Source organism: Halichoerus grypus, chromosome 3 (genome assembly GCF_964656455.1).
Source record: "Halichoerus grypus chromosome 3, mHalGry1.hap1.1, whole genome shotgun sequence".
Classification (NCBI taxonomy): Eukaryota; Metazoa; Chordata; class Mammalia; order Carnivora; family Phocidae; genus Halichoerus; species Halichoerus grypus.
In genome coordinates this window covers 57,054,903-57,074,181 of record NC_135714.1, presented here as the reverse complement: position 1 = coordinate 57,074,181, position 19,279 = coordinate 57,054,903, and the positions used below count along the sequence as shown (strand labels likewise).

At 37.1% G+C, this 19,279-nt stretch overlaps 1 protein-coding gene across 4 annotated transcripts in view; it reads right to left on the bottom strand.

Annotated features, from left to right (window-relative positions):
- The window catches only part of NPFFR2 (neuropeptide FF receptor 2), a 103,959-nt gene that overhangs the window by 15,100 nt on the left and 69,580 nt on the right, over positions 1 to 19,279 (bottom strand). The window contains exons 2-3 of one of the 4 annotated variants that reach the window (XM_078068752.1): positions 4,846 to 4,954; positions 3,538 to 3,635 (exon numbers count right to left, since the gene is read on the bottom strand). The exons of 2 other annotated variants lie outside the window; for them this stretch is intronic. The gene's annotated coding sequence lies outside the window, so the exon portion shown is untranslated. The remainder of the gene's footprint in view (positions 1 to 3,537; positions 3,636 to 4,845; positions 4,955 to 19,279) is intronic. One more of the 4 variants, XM_078068754.1, reaches the window with a different exon arrangement.

The following is a 19,279-nucleotide window of genomic DNA, read 5'->3' as shown; positions in this document are numbered from 1 at the left end:
AATAAGCCAATCAAGAAATGAGCGGAAGACATGAACAGACATTTTTCTAAAGAAGACATCCAAATGGCCAACAGACATATGAAAAAGTGCTCAACATCACTCGGCATCAGGGAAATCCAAATCAAAACCTCAAAGAGATACCACCTCACACCAGTCAGAGTGGCTAAAATTAACAAGTCAGAAAACGACAGATGTTGGCGGGGATGCAGAGAAAGGGGAACCCTCCTACACTGTTGGTGGGAATGCAAGCTGGTGGAGCCACTCTGGAAAACAGTATGGAGGTTCCTCAAAAAGTTGAAAATAGAGCTACCATACGATCCAGCAATTGCACTACTGGGTATTTAGCCCAAAGATACAAATGTAGTGATCTGAAGGGGTACGTGCACCCCAATGTTTATAGCAGCAATGTCCACAGTAGCCAAACTATGGAAAGAGCCAAGATGTCCATCAACAGATGAATGGATAAAGAAGATGTGGTATATAAATACAATGGAATATTATGCAGCCATCAAAAGGAATGAAATCCTGCCATTTGCAATGACATGGATGGAACTGGAGGGTATTATGCTGAGTGAAATAAGTCAATCAGAGAAAAGACATGTATCATATGATCTCACTGATATCAGGAATTCTTAATCTCAGGAAACAAACTGAGGATTGCTGGAGTGATGGGGTGGCTGGGTGATAGACATTGGGGAGGGTATGTGCTATGGTGGGCGCAGTGAATTGTGTAAGACTGTTGAATCACAGACCTGTACCTCTGAAACAAATAATACATTATATGTTAAAAAAAAAAAGAAGATAGTAGGAAGGGAAAAATGAAGGGGGGGAATCGGAGGGGGGAGACAAACCATGAGAGACTATGGACTCTGAGAAACAAACTGAGGGTTCTAGAGGGGAGGGGGGTGGGGGGATGGGTTAGCCTAGTGATGGGTATTAAAGAGGGCATGTATTGAATGGAGCACTGGGTGTTATACACAAACAATGAATCATGGAACACTACATCAAAAACTAATGATGTAATGTATGGTGATTAACATAAAATAAAAAATGAATAATAAAAAAAAAAGTTGAAAAGATTTTTTGGAGCCGACATAAAGAGAAACAAAACAAAACAAAACAAAAAGGGGGCGCCTGGGTGGCTCAGTTGGTTAAGCGACTGCCTTCGGCTCAGGTCATGATCCTGGAGTCCCGGGATCGAGTCCCACATCGGGCTCCCTGCTCGGCAGGGAGTCTGCTTCTCCCTCTGACCCTCCCCCCTCTCATGTGCTCTCTCTGTCTCATTCTCTTTCTCTCAAATAAATAAATAAAATCTTTAAAAAAAAAAAAAAAACAAAAACAAAAAGGATACAAAGCAAAATCAGCAAATAATAAGGCACATAAGGTAAAATCTGCAGGAAACCAGCTTCTAAGAGTCTCTCTCAGTGAAGTCACACAGTGAGTTAATCCCTCCAGCAATGGGTTTGACAACATGTGTGAAGTGTTGTCCACCAGGGAAGCTCATTAGAAACTCAGTGCCCTGGGTTTTTAATTGGAGAATGGTCACATGGTACCTTCCTCCTAGGGGTATCAAAATTTCATACTCCCTGCTGGAAAGTAGGTGTGCAGCAGGAACAATGTTGTTTGTACAGATTATGTATAATACGCCACTCTTGTCATTTATGGACACTTTATATCAATATAGGGAACTGTTTTAGACTTAAGTTCCCACACTCTAACCAAGGGCAGACTTTGCAAGCAGTCCTTTCTAAAGATAGCATGCTCAGGCCTGCTTGTTAACTCTTTTCTGCATACCTTCTAAATTGGTTGGACAGAAGGTTATATGTGCCTTTAAAGGAAAATGAATTTGACAGTAGACTTACACAACTGAGCTCCCCAAAAAAAGCTTCCCTTTTTTTGGCGGGGGGAAATAATTTCAGGGACTTTGAACTGGTGAGATAATCAGACCCCAGTTTGCAGTAGTGACCTCATTATCACTCTATTTTCCAGTCTTTCAAGTACATATCTGTATCATTTTAGGGGAGCATGTTTATTCTTGTAAATACTGCATAAAGATTAAGATATGTAGTATTCATTTCAGATACTTTGGGGATAGTTTTCTCTATTTTAGGTACAGGGAAGAGTGAACAAGATAAGTTACTATAAAACAAGTATATAAATATAAAACAAGCCAATAAAAAGTGATTTTTCTCCAATATTTTGCCATTTTATTTCTTCCCTTCTAATTTTTAAAGCTCATCTCTGCTTTTCAATATTTAATGTCCCTGAGCCCAGATAAAAATGAAAAATGAAAAGAAAGTGAGTGCAGGATAGGGTGAGGGCTTGGAGAGAAGAAAAGAATATGATTTGAGTAAGACTAGATGTATCCTGCTAGACAGAATCAAGCTGAGAATGTCTGGGGGTCTGTCACAGCCTGACAGAATAACCACTAGCTTGATAAAAATCGTTTCAAAGTAGCCAAAAGAAAAGCATTCAACAAATACTTAAAGACATTTGTATCTAAAGCAAGGAAACGCTGTAAACATAAATGAGAACTGCATGAGAACACTGTAGGTAGCTAAAAGTTATTGCTAAGAAACATCTGTCCACAGATTCAGGTACAGCTGGAAAATATATTGGGTGGAATATGTCATAAGAGGTAATGCTTTATATGTTCACATTCTTTTTTCTTATACCCTAACTGAAAGCCACCACGTTTCAGAAGCAGATATGCATTCATTGCGTATGTGTTAAGATAAGGGTATGAGGAAGGTTGAGATGGAACAAGGTTTTCAAAACCTTCCTGTGTATCAACTTAACCTCCATGTCAGTTTTTTGAGAGATGTTGCTTTTCCTCCTCTTTCAGTGAATTATTGATAAACTAAAATCAGATTTTGTTTCAGGGGCCAAAATGGATTTCACTATTCCTATTATTGGCTTGATAACTCTGTGTGGCAAGAAAACATGAAACATGCATTATGGAGGAGTAGCAGAAGGACATGTAATATTTAAGCATTCTTTCCTCCTGATACATAATTGTAAAAATGTTGTATGTGAGGTCAGAGCTTTGATTATTAGATTAACCTATAATGGGGGATGGGATAATATCATCACCCATAGTATTATGGTAGTGAGGCAGAGAAAAGCCAGGTTCTGATTGATCCTGAGAAGATCCCCTTATCTCAATTTAATACACCAAGGAAAACTGTTCTTTGGTATTCTTGCATCTGGCATCTTTTTCACTGGGCACTTAAAAGTTCTATCCAGTTGATTAAAAAGCTTTAAATAAAATCACCCTTCAATTGAATACCTTTAAAACTAGAATTAAAGTATATTCTTGCATCATATTAATTCTATAGGTGAAAAAATATAAAGACTAAGAAATTTGTGCATGCCAGTTTCTGGAATGCAGATTTATACTCTGCCTATATTAATGATTCAATAGTTTTAGAATATTCCCCTGAAAATGTGTAATGTGTAATGTCTTTTAGTAGCAAAGTCTAAATTTTGTAAGTTAGTATTTTACATGTTGAATAAATGAATTGTAAGCCATCTTACCACTAATTAGTCTTATATTCATTATTTCTACATGGAAATATACCAGATGAATAAAATACTTGGTGTGGGCTTTCTTTATCATTCCTTCATCTTCCACTCTGGGGAGGAAGCAGATAAAGGTTAAACTGCATGAGCTCCATTTAGAACCCAAGTTACTATGGCTTGTCCAGACCCTAATTCTTATCTTTAGAAAGAGAGTCTGGGTCTTCAGAAAGAGAAATCAGGAGAGGAAGTCGTTTAAAAATTTTCCTTCCTGTAAATGTATTTGCCAAAACACTAACAGTGAATTACTCAGTAGGAGATGGACTGGTTGGATATTATTATATATTTGTGTTTTCTTTATTTCTCAACTTTTTTCCTGTTTCCAGATTTTTTTTTATAATCTGGAAAAAATGTGTTATCATATCATTATCTGAATTCAATTATATAGAAAAAAACCAGATGACATAGCTTAAATTCTTATAAATTCACAATCATAGTAAGTCATACACTGGCTAGCAATGGTATTATTTTACCTAAAATAGATATGTCTCCCAATTTCAATTAAGAAAGAATCCATAAAGACTCTAACCTATGAAGTTTAAATGTACTGTTTCATACATATCATCTAAAGAATTGGTCATCTGAAAAAAGAGTCTATATTCTTCATTCCTGTATCAAATACTCATTAAAGTGACGAAGTCTGCAATAAATTGTCACCAATCATGGGCTACCCAGACTACCAGACACATGCAAGTGAACTATGGCCTGCACTCCCCATTTGGGTCATCCATCTCTCCTTGGGCTTTGCCCTGTTGCCTCTATTACTGTGGTATTTATTACTAATTTTACTGTGTTCTTAATTTTTTTTCCTTTTCTTCCCCCCCAAAGTACAAGGGCTCAAAGACAGGAAGGTGGCAGTATTTACTTCCATCTATGTTGGATGATCTAAACTAAACTCTGATGATTATCACTAAACAGTATTACAGTTATTAAGTAATTTATGACAACTTAAATTGCTAAAATAATTGAAAAGGAGAGATAGGGAAAATGGGAAGGACAGAAATGTTACAAATGCACATGCTCAAACTGGGGGTGAATCATTGGCAATCATTATGAGACAGTAATAATGCCTAATATTTAAATTTTCAAAGCACTTTCAAATGTATCACCATAGGACATTAGCATCGTGGAAGCATAAGACATCCCTCTTTTTGCATGCTCTTTTAACAACTAAAATTCAACATCTGTCTGTGAACAGAAGTGCTTCTGTGGGAGCTTGGGATCCAGCACCAAAGGCCAAAGCTGTGGAGGGGGAGTCTCACCCACCTGTGAACTGAGTAAGAGTCAGACCGACCTCATATGGCTGTGGACCCAGCAGGAGCACATGAGCTGGCCCCAGTCCCTTCCACCTCCCTGGGATAAAGCCTGGACAGGACTGGATGGGAAAGATGAGTGAGTCTTTGTAGAAGTCCAAGTTTCCTGAGGAGAGAGTCTAGCCCTCTCTTGGAGCAAAACAAACAAAAACCAGAAACCAGTCTGGAAGCATTGGAGAGGGAAGGAACTTTGCCAGTGCCACTCTCTCAGATCTGGTCCTGATTAATAGCCAATATTGGGAGAAAAATCAGTGGACTGCTTTTCACTGGAAAAAAACTGGTTTCCCATTAATCTGTAATCTGAAAAAAAAACCACACATGGCCCTGAAAGATACTGTAAGGTTTACTAATGCATGGGGTGCCAAATGTTGCATAAATCTCTGCTGCAGCTAAATCATATACTAGAGGGTCGGTAATTTCACTGGTAAAATTAAAATGAAAACCAGACTTAATGCAAATGATGCTCCCCAGGATAAGGTAATGCATTAGGAAGCTGAGCTGAACCTGATTGATAGAAAACATGTTAAAACTGGTTATCCAGGGGAGGAAGAGAATTGGACTTTAGAAACCTTGCATATTCAATTCAATGTCTCCATCAAATCATACAAAAAGTTTCAAGTAACTGCACAATTGAAGATAAACAGTAATTGAGATCGCAAAATGATACCAAGATAGAGATACAGTCACTATGAACATGCTTTATTCCTACTCCTCACTAGGCCTTCAAATCAAATCATGGTGGTCATCATGGCATTAGAAACGCTATTCCCTATTGAAAATATTAAAGAAAATGGAGTAAGACATATAATAACAATGAGAAATATGTGGCAAAGAAATACTGAGGTCAAAAGGAATTGGTGAAAGATGTTAAAGCAGCCAGCCAGTAATCCAATCCCCCAGACATCAGGAGAATGCCACCAGGGAAAGAAAGGAGGACTGATGATTCACACTAATGTACTTGTGGACATAGTAACTGTAGCTCAACGTAGGGTCATGATATTTGCTAGGATGATAAGCCTTCACCTATTTGAAGTTTTTAATAGGATATTCCTGGATAAATATTGCTTATAGTAAATAAACACAATCTCCGGATATATGCGGTGTGATTTGACTCCCTAGAAAATGTCATTAAAACGGGGATATAAAATGGAGAAATTTCATGGATGGAACACTCACTTTGCTGTTCGGTAATACGACTAAACCTTACTTTGAGACCTCATCTATTACTCTGAGCCAGAGAGTGAACATCTGATGCAGGAAGAGGGGTCCTAAAAAGCCACCCTCAATGTCCCATACCTTCTTTGATTATGCTCCTTGATTGCTTATTATCTTTGAACATCAATTAGTAAAGCATGAAAATGAGTAAGATCTCTGACTTTAAAAAAGTAATTCAGGTTTTAGCTATAAAATCCAATATGCATGGAGAATTAAATAGTCTTTCATACTCTTATGTCTGGAAATACACAATCTGATATTTTAGTATATCTCCTACCAATCTTTTTACTTTATATTTTTACATAAATATCCTAGAAAGAAAAATAATACTATTTACAAGGAAGTAACATATCCTATTGGGGTAAGAACTGTTTCATTTAGAAAAATACTTTGAGGAATTGCCTTTATATGAGAAGGAGACCACCCGCATACAACCTCACCCTCTAGGGCATAATAACAATGAGTAGAATATCCAAAGTACTTTATGATATTTAAATTATTACCTTAATGACTTTATTATCTTTTGAGTATTTTGATATCTATTCTGTGCTGAGCACTATATGAATTGCTTTATATGTGTTGACCTGTTTAATCTTCCAGTATGAAGTAGCTACTAAAAGCATCCCAATTTAGTATATAAAGAAGGTAAGACAGGAGATGTTAAGTAATCTGATCCAGGTTCCACAACTAATAACTGGAAGAGACGGAAAACCTATAAAGAGGGTCTCCTAAGAGTATGAAAGCAACATAGCTGGGGGTGGGCAACTTGAGAGTTAGAAACTGACCAGAATGAAGTTCCAGGAGATGGATATGGCCAAGGAATGTCTAGAATCTGCCATGTCTAACATTTAATTTCAAACTAACTTTTGTATTACACAGAAAACTACTCCCTGCTTATAACCCAAAACTGTCAGCAAGAGTCTATTAAACACTAACTGCCTTTGTGGGGGATATTTGTCAAATATCAAGGGAAGTGTTCTAATGTTTGGGTTAGTGTAAGGCAGAGAGAAAAAAGCATCTATAAAGAATAAGAAAGGAACAAGAACGCATTATGTAGATCTAGAGAATTCCTGGAGATACTGTGGGAGGGGGAGAGAGAGCTGGATGCTGGATTCTCCGAAGCACATAAGACAGTTTGCATATAACGGCTACAGTGAACAAGCATGACTTGTCTGATGCAGTGTGAAAGCAACTATATTCCTATTCTGTTGATCCTTTAATTTTATTATTTGAGGCCAATTTCTTCCTTGACTCTAGGTGAAATTTGAAAAGTTTTATTTTCTAATCATTTTCTGACAATAAAAGTAGTACAGTAATTAATAAATCTAGTCTAGTATAATAAACATTTTAAATTCCCACCAAGGATGCCTCCTTGTCTTTTCTCTTTGCTGACTCGCTCTGCAGTTATCTCCACCCCCATCTTGTCATTCTCAGTTCCCATCCTTGCCAGAGTTGTGGGTGGACAAGTTTAGGGTGGTAGAAAGGGGCAGGAAAAGTCCTACTTTTCTTTACAGGGTTGTTTGAGGTATTGGACTAGAAAGCATTTTAAAGCTGACCCTCACTTTTGTAGGCACTTTCCTGGGCTCTTTAGAGACACTAAACTATTGCTTTGGATCTCTCATCAACAGTTCTCTTCATGTGAGGAAATTTCATCTCTGGCTTCTGACTCTTTTTTCAGCCTTGAGAAATCCAGTTGTTCACCCTGCCATAAAGCATCTGTGTTAACCATCATGCAGATGGGCCAATCACCCTGGCCCACAGTTAACACATATATCTTTTGTCCAGAAAGACTCTAAGAGTGTAGGCTGGCCAATGCCACCAGCTGCTGTCAGAGAAACAAGCCAGCCAGGTCCTAGCACTTTGAATGTCTTGTGTGTGAGGCAGAGACAAGTTCACTGTGTTCTCTGAAATACTAGGTTCATATGTTAAACTCTCTGCATGTCTTTGTCAGTCCCTCTTCTAAGCACGAGTTGGGGGCAAGCGCCCCCACTTCTCCATCTTGTGTGATTCACCACACCTCAGCAAACCTCTCTCAATCCTTTTCTAATCTGTAATTTGGGACCTTTTAATCTCTTCAACCTGAGGAGAAATGTTCCTTGGTACCTTCCTTTACAAGTCTGTATGGTGGTCCTACATAACTTTCTTGGGGTTTCAGCTGAAACTAAAACCAGAATTTTTTTTTTTTTTTAAGATTCTATTTTTAAGTAATCTCTACACACAGTGTGGGGCTCGAACTCACAACCATGAGACCAAGAGTTGCATGCTCCACGATTGAGCCAGACAGGTTCCCCCAGAATAGTTAAATTTTAATATTCTGTTATATAATTATAAGAAGGATAAACCCTAAAGGCATGAGGATCTGGGAATATCCTAGCAAGCAACACTCACGTTTGAAATTGGAATTGTACTAAAAAGAGTTTATATTATTTTTGTCACTTAAGGATATACTGGAAGTTTTTGTTCATATCAAAAAGCACTCTTTCCAAGAATAATTTTTCATTCATAAATTGATCTGTTACAAGATGTATAATTTATTTGACCTTTCACCTGGTGTTGGACAATTTAAAAATTTCCAACTTTTCTGAAATTAAAGTAATATTTTGATATTTTATAACTTATTAGAATTTTCTAGAATATTCTTAGGATGGGAATAGATAAAAAAAATCATGATAATTTTTCTGCTCATGATAGATATTACTTATTGTCTGTTAAGATGCTGATCTTAATTCACATTTATTCCAGTGGTGTTTAAAAATGTTCCTTCTGTTGGGGTGCCTGAGTGGCTCAGTTGGTTAAGTGTCTGACTCTTGATTTTGGCTCAGGTCTTGCTATCAAGATTCTGAGACTGAGCCCCATGTGGGGCTCTATGCTTAGTGGGGAGTCTGCTTGAGATTCTCTCTCTCTCTCCCTCTGCCCCTCCCTTCCGCTCACTCTCTCTAAAATAAATAAATCCTTTAAAAAAAATGTTCCTTCTGTCTAGCCAATACTAGGCACTAAAATCCACCCCCCACTTTTTAAATTTTTCCAATTTACTATTTAAAAAAATGGTTAACTTATTTAAGTGTACTTTTAAAAATATTAATAAAGTTGAACTTTAGTTCCAGATGTTTGGAATTTGTATTTTAAGTGAACCGTTCATTTCTTTTGTCTTTTTTCATATTGAAATATTCATTTTTTGGTTGTTGTTAACGGTTTATAAAAGCTTTCTTATTAGACATTTTACCCTTTGTTACATACATTTTATATGCCATTTCCAGATAGCAATTCCCCACTTAAATTTTAGTGTTTTTAGCTTAAAAATATTTATATGTTTATGTAGTAAAATATATTATTTCTTTGTATTTTCTCTAAATTTTTCTGGAACCATGTAAGTATTCACATTTTATAGTATTTAAAATATGTTTTACATTTTATAATTTTAATTATATATCACTTCTATATTATTCATTTGAAGGAGCCCTTTAAAATGGAAATGGTGTTATCTTAAATCTGACTTTTAACTAAATTTCCTTCATGTTATGAGTTAGCATTCCTCAAATACATGTGCTCCTGTGAATCCTGCAGAAATTTGGCTGCTCTTTGTTTTCTTTCTGAACACCTAAATTTACTTGCCAAAGTGTATATGTTATGTTGAAAATTAAGAAGTTTTTCAGATATATCAATTATATATCCCTTGAAAATATTAAATATAAGTCATACCACTTAATTGTCAGGACTTCATATGCTTTTAAAATCTGACTAAAAATTGCCATTGTATTACAGTTGTTTATAATTCTTTCTTACATAATATGTTTCTGTAGCTGATCCTTAAATATTTGGACTACAGAAAGAGAACAGATTTCCCAATTTCCTGTGGCACCTAACAATGCCCTATCAATATATATACATTGCATATAAAACCTTCTTTAACTTGAATATTCCTTTGATATTAATAGCATACTTCTGGTTTTATGCTTATACCCATTTTGAGGGAAGAACTGATTTCCAGGAGTTAACAATACCCATATCTTCTAGAAAGACCATATGAAGAGAAGCACAAGGGAAGAATCAAGAAGAGAAACTATTTCTGAGTCATTCTAATGTGAACATAACTGGTCCTAGGTATCCCCAGCCCACTTTATCCCACTCCCAGCTATATATACTTTGGGGTTATGAAGTTTGAATCTTAGATGATTTGAGTGGAAAATGAACAAAGGAGCATTTAAACTAAGTAGTTTACCACTCTTCAGAAATGCATAAAAACATTTCACATTTTCAATCAGGGATTTCACCATACACCATGTTGTAAGCATTTGTGAAGAAGTAGTAGCCAGAATATAGGTTGTCCTGGCAGCTTCAAGAAATTGAGGTCCTACTTATTATGAATCAAGGTTCCATGCTCCAAAGAAGATGAATAAAAGCCCAAAATAACAAACTTATCGTCAAGGGGAACTTAGGCCTGTTGAGGTACCCTAAAACCTTTTATTCTCATGGTAGCTTCTTTACTTCCTGTGAAAGAATGTTTTACTATCTGCAGAAATGGGGAGAATTAAATGTGGCTGAAGGCTTGTGTGGCTACAGCAGAGATCCAGAAACCTGACTTTGCCATTTACTTCCTCATGGTTTTTACCATTCCAAGACCTCTTCATTCTGCCAAGGAACCACAAGTAAACTGCTCATTAAATATTCCACCAAGAATGCTAGTCCTCAAAAAACATTGCCACTTTTTGAGGTAATCCCTAATTTTTTGAGAATGATTTCAGAACACTGTTATTTTTCTTAAAAGATAGATGATCAGATGAACATTTGTGACTTAGGGTAGTTTATGATTGAGTCTAATTTCTCATATAAAATGAGATGTATTTCTTGAATGACATCTGATAAAATTTATTTGGAAGGCACTTGTTTTCTGATGAAGAATTCAATACAGATTATCAGTGGCTAAAATTTTCTATTAGTCCAGTTTAGAAATAACATAGCACTATCACTAATTTAGTGTCACTGTGTTTCCTTAAAGGCAAGGCTACTGCCTTTGTAGTATTTCTCTCTGACTACAAACAGTTCTTAGATTTTAAATTAGTAAGAAAGGGCCCTAGACAGTTTTTTATGAATCACACCCGGAACTGGCTTTCAAAACAGTGCAACTCTCAATAAATCATTGGTATTTGCATCTTCTAAGCAGGTCTCAGCCTATAATCTCTCCTTGTTCATCCATCCTGTATGTTAAGTTGCCTTAGTAACTTCCTAAAATACTTTTTCATGTTTCCCCAGCTGTTTAGCTTTTTTCAAAGGCTTCTCACTCCTACTGAGTGAAGTCCACTCATTTATCTGGCATTCAAGTTCCTCCACAGGCTAAACCCACTGGATCTCATCAGCCATGTTTCCTTCAAGTCTCAATACTCAGGTTTGTCCACAAAATGACTCAAATGGTTAAGGAGAATGAGCCCATACTTGTGGATTTTGTGGGAGCCATGGAACAGTTAAAAATGACTTAGATTACATTTAATGTATCTGTATATCTGAGTTTCTAAAAACAAAAGTCATATTTTCAATTCATTAACTCCTGTAAAAATGCAATATTTCAGGAAACTATGCTACATATCCTGTGGTTTTGTGGAAGTGCTGGCTAACAAGCTTCCTCAGGAATATCCCAGCTGGCGAATATATTGTAGTTTTCCTCAAGAGGAACACTTCACTCCAATTGATTTCTTTTTTTCTCACATTGTTCCTTGAAGGTGTCTTACTGTTTCCCACTTCTTTGCTTCTGTTCATGATTTTATGCCTTCTTTCATCTTTACCCAGGACATTTCCCTTCCCCTTTATCTTCTTTAAACCCCCAACATAAATCTTATCTCATCTAGGAAATTCTAACTAGTCTAGTGTGAAATATGTATTCTTCCCTCAAATTCCTAACTCAATTTTATGTCATGTAGTTGATTATTAATCATCATTGAATATCTCATGATCTCTCTTGTTACATATAACATCAGTATTTTAAATACCTGTGTACATATGTCTATTTCCTCTAAATGTTAATGTCTTGAGGGAAAAAAAGTTGTAAATATCTGTCTCCTCCTGTGCACCTACTTTGTTCTACTCTAGACTTTATTTTATGGATTTAGTATTTAATATATATTTATTTAGCTTTTATCTTTGGAAGCTTAGATTGCATGGGCTTAGGTATATCTTGTTCAAGAATAAACAGAAATCAGTGAACTATATGGTATGTGAATTATCTCAGTAAATTCATTAAAATAAAATGAAGTAATGTGCAGAACAAAGACTGATTTTTGCGACCAAGCATTTTTATTTTTCTTAATGGACCTTTATTATTTAATGTGTAAGTAAGTGGACATAGCATAGATATTTCTTTTTCCTGTGAAGTGAAAAATAGCTCTTGAAGACTGTTTCAAGTAATTATATTTTAGCAACTGGATACTATCATTGACAAGAAAATAGAACTATTTCTCTCAGTATAAAGCTCTGAGAGTGGAAAATGCATGGAAAGATACTTCTCAGACCTCTGAGTTCTGCCTAGATGATTTAAAATGATAACAGCCCTAAAATTAACCATCCTTCTGCTGGTAGTTTTCTAACACAGGAAATATTTGAAGTCTACATCACTTTTAAATCTCTGCTCTTCGTTATGTTCATTTACGATATAATTACTTCTGTGTTTGAATGACATATTTTTTACGTGTTAAACAATTTCAAGAAATTGTATTAATAGGAAACCTCCTTGCCAAAACTCGATCCACTAATAATGGTATGCAAAGGAAAACAAAACCAAGCAAACCTTCAGATATTATCTTAGTTTGAAGATAATTTGCTAAGTCTGCAACTGGAAAAAAATGACATTACTTTTACTATCAGAGACAGGAATTTAGTAGTAATAACTAAAATTCTATTGGGCCACGTATTAGCTGCTTTACAGTCATTATTTCATTTAAACATCACAGCAACTCTGAAATTCATGTATTATTATCCCTATTTTATAAATGAAAAGATTGAGTTAGGAAGATTAAATAACTTACACACCATCACACAGAAATTTAACAAAAGAACCAAAATTTGAATTCAAGGGTGTCTGAATCCAAAGTTTGTACAGTTTTTTTTACACTTTTTTTTCTTTTTCTTTTTCTTTTGCTTTGCTTTGCTTTCTTTCTTTCCTTTTTTTTTTTTTTGAGAGCGAGAGAGAGAGAGAGTATACCAGTGGGCGGGGGGCACAGAGACAGAGGGAGAATCTCAGGCAGGCTCCACCCCCGTGCGGAGCTCAGTCTCACAACCTTGAGATCATGACCTGCACAGAAATCAAGAGTCAGATGCTCAACCGACTGAGCCACCCAGGCGCCCCTCTTCACAATTCTTAACTTATCAACTCAAGTCTTGAGTTACTGATTCATCTTAGCCAGTAGTAAGCAGTTTCTTCATTTGTATATTATGAAGACCAAATCCTACATGGTTTTATTCTGTAATGTTTGGCTTATATTTCTTACGGTTATATTTGGAATGAAATTTTTTTTAAGATTTTATTTATTTGAGAGAGAGAGAATGAATCTGAAGCAGACTCTGCACTGAGCATAGAGCTGGACATGGGGCTCGATCCCACAACCGCAAGATCATGACCTGAGCCAAAACCAAGAATCTGATGCTTAACTGACTGAGCCACCCAGGCACCCCAAAAATTTACTTTTTGAAGCACAGAATGTGGAATGTTGAAAATATATTATCTGAGCAGAATTATCATATATTAAGTTAGATACCAAATTTGTATATAAAATATGAAGTTAGAATTTAAGCACAAGTGACCTAAACTTATTTTTAGGGATTAAAATATTTTAATAATTTTGAAGGTACAAATTCTGACAGTAGGTCTGTGCTAAAATTGCTAACTTTAAAAAAAATTCAAATGTTATGTACTTTGCAATAGTCTTAATTTTGTTATTCATTTTTCATGTCCTTTTAATAAAAATTCAAATATTAAAAATGAATAAAAATATTTGAGTATAGTTGATACACATGTTGCATTAGTTTCAGGTGTACAACATAGTAATTCAACTTCTCTATGTTATACTGTGCCCACCACAAGTGTAGCTACCGTCTGTCACCACACAACAGTTACAATATCATTGACTATATCCCTTATGCTGCGCCTTTTATTCCAATGACTTATTCACTACATAACTGGAAGCCTGTATCTCCTATTCCACTTCACCCATTTTGTCAACCTCCCCAGACCCCTCGCCCCTGGCAACCATCAGTTTGTTCTCTGCATTTATGGGTCTGATACTGCTTTTTATTTTTTCATTTATTTTTTAGATTCCACATGAGTGAAATCATATGGTATTTGTCTTTCTCATACGGAGTAATGACTTATTTCACTTTGGATAATAGCTTTAGGTCCATCCATGTTGTCTCAAATAGCACAGTCTCATCCTTTTTTATGGCTATGTAATATCCCATTGCATCTATACTTCCTTATCCATTCGTTTATTAATGGACAATTAAGTTGCTTCCATATCTTGACTATTATAAATAACGCTCCAGTAAACACAGCGGTACATATATCTTTTCAAATTAGTATTTTTATTTTGAGATTGTTAACTTTATGTGTGCCATTTGCATGTTTCTGTACTGGTCTCATGTATTCACGGTACACACATTTGTTCTCTAGGAATAGTAGCATAAAGACTTATTCCAATAACCCTTATTAAAGTAATAAAATGTTGAATTTTTTTTAAAAAGGAATGGTTCTATTGGTATTTCCTTAAAGGTAAAATAAGGAAAAGATAGACTTCACCCTATGTATCTCAGTTAAATCAATTTTTAACAGATGCATCATGTGGGTTCAACAAACATTGATACAATATTTACAAACAGCAATTTATCAGAAAGTAGATGGAATAAGAGCTCAACAGAGCTAAGATGCATATATGTGATTGTTATGCTTTCTTGCTTGGAGTGAGCTTTTTATATTTGTAATTTAATGATTATATGAAGAAAACATTTTGGAGTATAGTGGTAAGAATAAAATTGAAGGCCTTTTGGCCAAAACCACCATCTTCCAGTAATTTGACAGAATGACCAACACAAAGAGAAAGAGGAGAGGCACCTGCTGTATGTTCTCTAGGCCTTTTAGAAAACACGGAGTTGTTCCTTTGGCCACATACATGCAAACCTACAAGAAAGGTGATATTGTCGACATCAAGGAAACTGGCACTGTTCAAAAAGGAATGCCCCACAAATGTTACCGTGGCAAAACTGAAAGAGTGTACAGTGTTACCCAGAATGCTATTGGCATTGTTGTAAACAAACAAGGGTAAGACTCTTGCCAAGAGAATCAGTGTTGTATTGAGTATATATTAAGCACTCTAAGAGCCAAGATAGCTTCCTGAAGCACGTAAAGGAAAATAATCAGAAAAAGAAGGAAGCCAAAGAGAAAGGTACTTGGGTTCAACTGAAATGCTAGCCTGCTCCACTTAGAGAAGCATACTTTGTGAGAAACAATACAAAGAAGTCTGAGCTGCTGGAACTCATTTCCTATGAATTCATGCCATGATAGGTCTAAAAATAAATAAATAAAAGACCTCTGGATTGTAAAAAGAAGCAGGAGGAGGAGGAGAAGGGGAAGAAAATTGAAGAACTCTATAAGTAAACTGTCCTTTTTTAAGTTGCCTGTACAAATTGACTTAATTCTTATATACTTGGCAACTGATCTAGAGACAATAGGATATGCTAATCAGTAAATTTTTGTGTGTCTTTGTTTTCCTCCTAGGCAGACAGGAAGACATTTCTGAGCTTCCTGCATCTAGGCGAAGTAATGAGATACGTTTGGGCCAAATGAATGTGACAATGAATATGTGAGTATACAAGGGAGTGACCACAAATCTCTGATGTATATAAATGTGCTACTAATTAGTTCTTGCAAAATTCCCAGAGATGGGTTAACTTTATTAAAAGCATATTAATGTAGCTCTCTTCAAGCAGTATTTAAAGTATGTTTTCAAGAATTTTAATTTTGATATGTTCTTAAAACTATATAAATTCCATAATATACAGTTCTCAAAACTGTATATTGATTCAACATTTATGAAGTGTCTTCTATTTACTAAACCCTGTGCTTGATGATGAATGCACATTATGAATAGGAGACACATTATTGTTGCTTTAATAGAACATAGGCTTGTACGCTATATGAACACTATACAAAAACAGTAGGAGCATTACAATGTTTAGCTTTAGCTTCAAAAAAGACAAATACAGATATGATGTCCTATTCTAAAACCAGAACATATGCCCTACAAATCATCTTTCTTAAAATTACAAATCCTTATTTGGCATCTTTCATTTTGTCAAGGCTTCACCATCTAATTTTTGTAAAAGATGTTATCTATTTGAGAGAGAGAAAGAGAGAGAGAGCACAAGCACGTGGGAGGGGCAGAGGGAGAGGGAAAAGCAGACTCCTTGCTGAGCAGGGAGCCCAATGTGGGGCTCTATCCCAGGACCCTGGGATCATGACCTGAGCTGAAGGCAGCCGCTTAATCAACTGAGCCTGCCAGGTGCCCTTCACCATCTAGTATTTTATTTAATGCTTCAATTAGTATTTAAAAGTTAGAGAATTAGTGAAGCAGTTAAAGAAACAATGTTAAACTATCCATAGCAATAGCACAATTTGAAAAACAATCTTCTATTTGCATAAATATTAAGTTGGAGCTGCTGCTTCTAGCCAAGATAGAATAATGGGGAGGATTTACTCTCCCACCTAAAACAACCAAATAATGGACAAAATATATTGAAATAATGGTTTGAAATATAGTGGACATCAGGCAGGAAGGACAGTTATCACTGAGAGATGGGGAAAATGGGATGAGCTCTGTGATGCCTGTGGCTTTGAGAGAGTTAGGAGACTGCAGCACAGAGAATGGGAATCCTGGCAGAATCCGGTGGACTTCCTGAATTAGGAAGATGGAGTTGGAAACCCATGGAGACCAAGGTGACTGAAGCTTTCAAGATGGAGTACTGAAGAGGAACTGTCTCTTCTTCCCCTTCCAAAAGGATAAATAAGAGGCTCTTGGGGTTTACATAAGATCTGGAAGAGTGATTCTTCTCACCAACCAGATTAGAAAATCTCAGTAAAGTGTAGCAATTCCTTTAGTTTCACTTCCATTTTTTTCTTCTAAAATTTAAGAGTAATTTTAAATTGAATACATTTTTATTTTTTATTTATTTATTTATTTATTTTTAAAGATTTTATTTATTTATTTGACAGAGAGAGACACAGCGAGAGAAGGAACACAAGCAGGGGGAGTGGGAGAGGGAGAAGCAGGTTCCCGCGGAGCAGGGAGCCCGATGCGGGGCTCGATCCCAGGACCCTGCGATCATGACCTGAGCCGAAGGCAGACGCTTAACGACTGAGCCACCCAGGCGCCCCTGAATACATTTTTAAAAGATTTTATTTATCTATTTGAGAGAGAGCATGTGCCACACCTGTGAGCAGGGGAGGGGCAGAGGGAGAGAGAGAATCTCCAGCAGCCTCTGAGCCAAGAACAGAGCCTGAGACCATGACCTGCACTGAAATCAAGAGTCAGAAGCTCAACTGACTGAGCCACCCAGGCACCCCTTAAATTGAATACATTCTATTTAAAAATATTAAGTCTGAGATGCCCAAGAAAGATGGCAGAGGAGTAGGGGACCCTATTCCAACTGGTCCCTAGAATTGAGCTGGATATCTACCAGACCACTCTGAACATCCATGAAATCAGCCTGAGATGTAAGAAGATATATCTGGAACTCCCAAACAGAATATCACAGGCGGTTGGTTTCGAGGTACAAAGTGGAGAGCCATGATTCCAAGGGCAGATATTGAAAGATAAAGGGAAGGGGGAGGGAGCTGCCATAAGCGCTGGCACTGGGAAGGTGAAATAACACAGGAGCACAAAGGCCTCCCACGCTGGGGACCATGCACAGACTCCGAGACCGGTGGTGGTGGGGAAACGAATTTAGGGCAGCCCCCCGGACTGAAACCTGGAGTGGCAGGGCCGCGTGTGTGAACTGGGGGTGGCTGGTGGTTTTAGAAGCACAAAGGGCAGAGACCTGCCTTGACCTGGAGGCGAGGACTGGGAGCCCTGCTGAGGGGCGCACAACCCAGGACGCTGCAGTTTATAGTAGCACAGACAGAAATAGAGATAGTGTGGCATGGAGAGCTCACTGAAGAACAGACTGTGATCTCTCTGCTCTGAGGCAGAGGGTTGGAAACGATCTCTTCTGCTCTGACTCTCGGAAGAGACATGGAAAGCCACCAGGGAAAGTCTCCAGAGAACAAAAGCCCCCCAAAACTGGTTTTCACTAAGCCCATTCCCGCCACCCCCCCCGGGGGCAGGGCAACTCTGCCCAAACAGGGTTGCTTGAGTTACACAAGGCAGGTCCCTCCCCCAGAAGACAGGCTGGGAGAATAAGAGGCCAGCAACCCTAAGGTCCCTATAAAACATGTGCATCTTGCTTGGGTTGTGGTCAATAATTTGGACTCTTCAACCACCCCTCACCAGAATGAGGAGGAGGAACCCCCAAAATAGGAAAGACTCAGAGACTGTGACTTTTGCCACAGATTTACAAATGGATACAGATATAACCAAGATGTCAGAAATGGAATTCATGGTAGTGGTTGTGAAGAAAATAGTTAGAATGGAGAAATCAATTAATGGCAACATAGAGTCTCTAAGGGCAGAAATGAAAGCTGAATTGGCAGAACTTAAAAATGCTATCAGTGAGATCCAATCTAATCTAGATAATCTAATAGCTAGGGTAAGTGAGGCAGAAGGACAAATTAGTGATCTAGAAGACCAATTGATAGAAAAGAAGGAAGAAGAGGAGGCCAGGTAAAAACAACTCAAAATCCATGAAAATAGAATCAGAGAAATAGGTGACACCATGAAATGTTCCAATGTCAGAATTATTGGGATCCCTAAAGCGGGGGGAGAGAGAGAGAGGACTAGAAGATATATTTGAGCAAATCGTAGCTGAGAACTTCCCTGATCTGGGGAATGAAACAAACATTCATGTCTTAGAGGCAGAGAGGACCCCTCCCAAGATCAAGGAAAAGAGGCCAACACCCCAGCATGTAATAGTAAAACTCGCAAATCTTAGAACCAAAGAAAGCATCTTAAGGGCAGTTAGGGGGAAGAGATGCCTTATAT